Source organism: Rattus norvegicus, chromosome 1 (genome assembly GCF_036323735.1).
Source record: "Rattus norvegicus strain BN/NHsdMcwi chromosome 1, GRCr8, whole genome shotgun sequence".
NCBI lineage: Eukaryota > Metazoa > Chordata > Mammalia > Rodentia > Muridae > Rattus > Rattus norvegicus.
The window spans coordinates 47200353-47206805 of record NC_086019.1 but is presented as its reverse complement, the minus strand read 5'-3'; the positions used below and the strand labels follow the sequence as shown (position 1 = coordinate 47206805).

At 41.0% G+C, this 6453-nt stretch overlaps 1 long non-coding RNA gene across 1 annotated transcript; it reads left to right on the top strand.

Annotated features, from left to right (window-relative positions):
- The first annotated feature begins 3817 nt into the window (after positions 1-3817).
- LOC134484993 (uncharacterized) lies at positions 3818-4818 on the top strand. Its single transcript, XR_010062874.1, has 3 exons — positions 3818-3868; positions 4212-4346; positions 4683-4818. It is a non-coding gene; the product is annotated as an uncharacterized LOC134484993 (long non-coding RNA).
- Positions 4819-6453: the final 1635 nt, after the last annotated feature.

The window sequence follows — 6453 nt, the reverse complement described above, 5'->3', positions numbered from 1 at the left end:
TGCCTTTACTCGTGCCCTGAGGTTACAGATTGGTATTATGTAGACACTCTATTGATTTCCCTTTAATGCTTTTGAATTTTCAGTGGTGTTCTTTTGCCTATTGCATGAAGTCCAGGGCCCTTTAACACCCTCGGTGTCTGACTTCAATTGGACTTCTAGAGTTATTTAATTGTTACCAGCATCGAGAATACAGACACCCAGATGAAACACAAACTTCTGTGACTAACACTCTGTCCCTTATAATGTCCAGTTGGTTTTTGTTTCTTTGTTGTTTACTTTCCCATGAGTCTTTTCTGGGTCTGCTTTCTCATACGTGATCAACTCCTTTTCTGCACCATCCTCACCCATTGACCTCTTGGCTTCCATAGTTGACATTGCTAGTTCCTTATAGGTAATTGAGGACTTCTTACATCATACCAATAAAGCCAGAGCTCTACTGTGTTAGACATAAGTTCATCTCCATCCCCAAAGTTTGCTGGCCCCTCAGTTAGACATCTCATGCAATTTGGGGCAACATAGCAGGTATGAAAATTTCCTGTGTGCTTCTGGGAAGTTTTAATTTTTTAGTATAGTAAGTACTATCTTCTCCTTGTTTTCTCATTCTTTCTTGCAGGAACTTAGTTGCTGTGCCTGTAAGTGGAGCTGCCATCTTAGGGTAGAACCGCTATCTGGAGGTGTAGTTGCCAACTTGAAGCAGAGTTGCCATCCTGAGATACAGTTGCCATCTTGAGGAGAGCAGTCCTCTTGAGGTAGAGCTTCCCTGCTGGAGTAGAGCTGCCCCTTGAGGCAGGGTTACCATCCTCAGGTAGCGCAGCCATTCTGAGTGCAGCTGCCATCCGCGCAGCCAAGAGGTTGAAAAGCATGTGGTAAGGATAGTAAGACTGGGAGTGGAGAAGAGTCTGTGATTTCCATGGCTTCTTTCAACAGTTCTACTTATTCTAGACCAAATATTTCCAGATGGTTTATTTGTCTGATTTGTCTTGTTGTTTTTCTTGTTGCTGGGGATCGAACCCTGGGTCACGGGTATACTCAGAACGTACTACCACTAAATCATACCTTTAACACTGTTCAGATTTGTGGATTTTGATTTTGTGCATTACTGGGATTAAACCATGACACCAGAGTATTCTACCATTAAGCTACAAGCCTAACCCATCGTTTGTTTGTTTCTTGGTTTTGTTTTTCAAATGCAGCAATCTCCCTAAATTGTCTAGGTTGGGATTGAACTAACCATGTAGCCCAGGCTGGCCTTGAGCTTGTGATCCTCCACTTTAGCCCTTTGAGTAACTGGAATTATAGTTGGATTAGAGGCCTGGATTACCAGAAGGTCTGTCTCTGAACATTTTTTATTTCATAAGAAAATAATCCAATTCCTTATGTGGTTAAATTGCTATGATCTAATTTATACATTGAGATTAATATACTCCTGATAGACCATCCTTCATGGCTTAATTGAAACACTTCAAAATTGACCAAAATTGACCACCTGGTGACACTTTAAAAATGTGTGTGGAATCTTGACCTCTCTCAGTTGGCCATCCAACTCTTTGATGACATCCTACAGCCATGACTAAAATGAACTCTGTCATTTCCAGATAGCAGATGCCCCCAGGTTGATGGACTCTTGCTTAGCCCACTCCACTAGTCATCTCCCCTATTTCCCTGGATGCTGTACCATTCCAGTGTGGTTCAGCCTCATCGTCTTTTCCCTAGACATCAGTGTCTTACTCCATCAAGTCCTTAAGGGCTCTCCCTTATATATCAATGCATAGATAATCTTCCCTGATTATCTTATCTGAAATTTTACCTAGACTTACACCTATCTCTCTGCTTATATGATACTATTTGAATATATATATATATATATATATATATATATATATATATATATATCACCACCTTATTTAGACTCATCATTTCTTCTTCATTGAATGTAAGTGCAATGAATCAGGATTTTATTGACTTTACCTGCTACATTATTTCTAGAACTTAGACACTTCACTACTTAAACATATGGCAAATGGGTACTAAATAGGCAAGAAAGACAGTTGAAGAGAAAGAGGAAAGGGAGCCTAGGCAAAGGGACAGGAACAGTAACAGTATCCTCTAAGTAAGAGAAAATGAAGAACTGATTTAGGAACTGTATTCCACCGAGACTGTTTTCCCAAGAATAAGTGACAGTTGCCTCAGATAACATCTCCCCGGACTTCTCCTTACACCAGGAGATGGGGAAAAATCACTAAAGCATGCTATGTCGACACCTTGCTCTTGCAGTTGCTGGAAGGAGTGGTGCTAACGTTGCCATGGTAACAGCACATCTTATGTAAAAGTCTCCAACTTGCCACAGATGTGGTAGCCAGTTTGAAAGTGTTCCTGGAGAATCAAAAAGTATATGCTACTCTCTAATTTTGCTTCACCAAACTGCTTCCTGTTAATAAACTACATGAAAGCATCAAAGGTGATTTTGGACATTATCGCTTTAGGGGAAGAACACAGGCCACATTGTTATCCTTTGCCACAGTGCTCAGACACATGAAGTTGGGAAGACTGAAGCTGGAAGGACAATGTTCTTAGCACACTAAGAAAAGATGGCTTCCTGTCTGTTGATGAACTGATCTGCTTCTGTCCAAGGCTACTGAGCATATGGTTCTCCCTGCACACTTGCCTGGCTTCCTGTGGACTTCATCCCCAAGATGTCTCCTCTTGACCCAGGACATCATATCACTTCCTTCTTCTGGGTCTTCCACTTTCTACTTGTTCTGCCTAGGAACACATGGATTATTTCTTAGCTCCTTCCTTCTGCTTTTTCATATCTCCACTCAACTCTTTCATAGCTCCCCTTACTACCTACTATACAGTCCTCAAAGTGTCTACCTCTCTTTGCTTTCTGGCTTTCTATGCTGTAAACCATCTCTGTGATGTTTACATCTGATTATAACTTAGGACTATTCACAGATACTTTTTGCTTGGTGTAGTGGTTTGAATATGCTTGCCTGAGAGTGGCACTATTAGGAGGTGTGGCCATATTGAGTAAGTGTGGCCTTGTTGAGTAGGTGTGGCCTTGTTGAGTAGGTGTGGCCTTGTTGAGTAGGTGTGGACTTGTTGGAGGGAGTGTGTCACTGTGGGCTTGGGCTTTAAAACCCTTGTCCTATCTGCCTGCAAATCTGTTGCCCTTCAGATGAAGATGTTGAATGCTCAGTTACTAAGAACATGTGTGTACAGGGCTTTTTAGGGACACACATCTTTATTTCTCTTACCCCAGAATGGACTTATTTGGTCAAATAGATAGGAAGGGCATTTAAATTTATAAAAGACTGTTTTCCAAAGGTCTACCATTTTGAATTCCTACCAGCAATGAATGAGAGTTCAAGTTCTTCTATATCCTTGCCAATCCTGAGGACTTTATTTTACCCCCTAGAGTAGGTATAAGGAAATATTTAATTGAAGCTTACACTTCCTCTATACATGGGCATTAGTATCTTTTTGTATGCTTATTAACTCCTTGTGACATGATTTTTGAAGAAATGTCTGCTTACCAGTTTTATCTAAGTTTAGTAAATTTTTGTCTTATTTCAAAAGTCCTTAAAGGTTAATTTAAGCAAAAGTATACGAAAAACCCCATCTTGTACACATTTTACCCAGTTGTTGAAGTTCTGCTTTCAGAGTTCCTTGAAGAAAGGCAACTTCCCAGTTCTTAGTAACTGCATAAATACTTCATTATAAAATAGCCATGCATTCTTATCATATTTCAAATTTTGCTTTATACAGGGAATTAGTTGCTTAATTTAATTTTTAATTGAATTTCTTTTTTTGTAGCCCAGCCTAGTCTAAAACATACTCTGTAGCCAAGATGCACCTCAAACTCAAGGTAATTTTCCTGTCTCGGGAACTGTTGATAAAGGCATAAGCCATTGTACTTGACTGCTTGAACTTATTTTTTAGTGATGAAATTATGTTGCAGATTTTTTTAGATTGTCTGACATAGTGTCTCATGATGACCTTGAGATTGTCCTAAGACATTCCCAAGTTCTGGTATTATAGGTAAGCACTAATACATCAGGATCTAGGTTTTCCTATAAAAGTCTACCTCTTATCACATGGATAATAAACTTTCAATTAAACATGTATTGTTTTATTTTATAGTGTTTTTAAGTTGTTTCCAGTTTCTTCTGAAAGGTCAGTGACCATGGCTCAATTTTCTTGTATTTCAGTATGATTAACACTGCTTCTGATCCAGCTCCTTTAGATGCTAGACATCCATCAGTGTCCAACACGGATGCAGGATTTTTGACTTCCTGGATTGATTTAACTCCAAAATGGCTTTTATAAATGTCATGGGCTCCGAGGTAATTATTTCCCTATGTTTCTCTAATCGATTACTTTTTACCTTGAATATATACATGAATCTATGCGTAAGGTGTGTAGTTTCATATTTTATGAAACATGCTTCATTTTCTGAAATAGTTCGTGTAAACTATGGCTGTGTTCTGAGCACGAAAGAGGTGTTGTGCCATTGAGGACATCCCCTGTGTGTTCATAATTATACACATGACTTTCTCAGAACCCTCTCTCACTCCTGGTGCACAGAAACCACCACTATTAGTCATGTGTTTTTTAAAGAACAGAGCAGAAGGAGTTTCTAGGTTTTATATATCATTTATTCAGAAACTCGTCTTTTGCAGGAGGACTTTGGGGTAAAGCCTTCAGGGAACTGAAGCGGGATATAGAGCTGGAAGGTGGACTCCTTCCTTACCTTCTCTGCCAACAGTCTGATTTGCAGAAGTACCATATCCATGGGGCATCACACAGAAATGAAATTCACAAGAGAACGGTGGTGACGGGGAGATGCGGCAGCTGCTGGTGATGCTTGGGTTGCCTGAAAGGAGAAGAGCAGGATATGGGCAGAAGGAAGAGACAGACGGAGCTTGGCTGCCTCTACTCAGAGGAGCCTTGGGGCTTGCAGTGGCCCTGAGCCTTCTCAGAATTGGGGACTAAGGGTTAATTTGCCATCAGCATGAACACTACCAAAGAGGCCTGAGCAGACCCTTAAGTAAGTAAGTAATTCTGCCTGCTTTCTACTCTCTAGCTTTCATCATTCTTAATGGTATCTAATTGTAAAATTGTTCTTCAGACCTTCCCTGTACAGAGGAAGAAAATGCCTCAGTCCAGCCTGCTTCTCTTGAAGGCACAAGTACATCCTGTGTCTTGGTAGAGTTCCCATGGTGCTCCTAATTAAGGATGTGTGAATACTTGAAAACTTTTGATCAACTTTTATAAGGCATCTTCCAAGGGCCCTAGTAGCGGTGTCTGTGAGCCCGGGGAGTTGCTGTTCGAAGGCAGCAACAGGGCTGATTCTAAGGCTTCAGCTTTCAGTTCTTCCAGGGGAACTTGCGAGTTGCTAAGATGTGGGTGTTTATAAAACAGAAGCATGTAAGGAGGAGACAGCAGCAGCGCATGGCCTTCCTTCAGTGACTGCTGCTGTTAGGAACCTCTTTGCAAATCACCTCCAAAGTGCTTCTGATCCAAGAGGTTCTGAGTTAAGGCAGTGAAGTCAGAGAAATGAAGTTTCACAGGGCACGGACACCCGTGGACTCTGTGTCTTCCTCCGTCCAGCGTGAAGTTTCCTCTGCAGACTGAGTCAACTCTGCCCATGACCATGGCAGGGAGACCAAGCTGTCATTTCCACTGTGATTACCTACCTAGCCCTTAGGGCCTTGCGGTCTCTAGGAGACCTTTGTGACACAAGGTCAATGTCCTATTAAAATAATGACCATTTTCTCCAGTCTAGTTAAGAAATAGAGCAGGCAGGCTTGGATGGCATCCTGGTCATGGGGGAAATATCTCACGTGTCTCTAGGGTGAGATATAAAACCAAGGGCTTGACCTCTTTGGGCCATTAAAGACCTGCAGGTTCTCTTCCGTTTCTCTGTTTCCTACACGAGTGGTGGTAGTATTAATTCTGTGGCTGGCTAAATTCTAACTTGGGTAATTATACTGTCATCCTATATCCCCCTGGAGACTTAGTTAGAAAAGTAACTCTTTGATCATGCTCTTAAATCGTACTGCATTGGGCTTTGTAACATGGCAGGTGAGGAATGGCTATTGGATTCCACATGCCTCCTCCCTCCGCTGGGTGAGGGATCCTAATTCTATGCATTCTGCTGAGCTCCTGGGGATCCCTCTGGAAGAAGCTACTGTACTAAGTGGGAGCTATTATTAGTTGACTCTTAAAAACCGAAAAAACAATGTGTTGTTAAGCTAGAAGCCTTAATGAATTTCAACTTAAACTCCTAATGATGCTAATCGATGTAACCAGAAAAGTGCAGGGGTTTGCATTTCCTGATATTTGTATACAGATAAATATCAATATGTGTATATATATACACATACACACATGTATATATACATTCGTACACACATACAAACATATGCACAGATGTATATACACATACAT